Raw genomic sequence first — 322 nt, 5'->3', positions numbered from 1 at the left:
GGAGGGCGCGCCCAGGCCAAACGGGGCCGCGAGGAAAAGGCGCCATCCCGGAGCGATCGCGGGGGAGAAGACGCAGAACCAAGCCCCGGAGTCCCAGCACCGGCGCCCAGGCATCCTCTTCCCTAGTCCACCTCCTGCCGGCCCTCTGCCGAGAGCCAAGGCCGGCGGCCAGCCCGGAGATGGGCAGACGCGTGGATGGCGCGGCTCCCAGCGCCGCCAGATCGCAGGAACCCGGCGCCGGAGCGCTGCGCTGAGACTCCCGCTCAGCGCAGCCGTGGAAGCCTGCAGGTGTCCTTGGCCGCCCGGCCGCCGCCCCGAGGAC

This window comes from Dipodomys ordii, unplaced genomic scaffold (assembly GCF_000151885.1).
Source record: "Dipodomys ordii isolate 6190 unplaced genomic scaffold, Dord_2.0 Scaffold146, whole genome shotgun sequence".
Lineage (NCBI taxonomy): Eukaryota > Metazoa > Chordata > Mammalia > Rodentia > Heteromyidae > Dipodomys > Dipodomys ordii.
Note: the sequence above shows the minus strand (reverse complement) of the source record.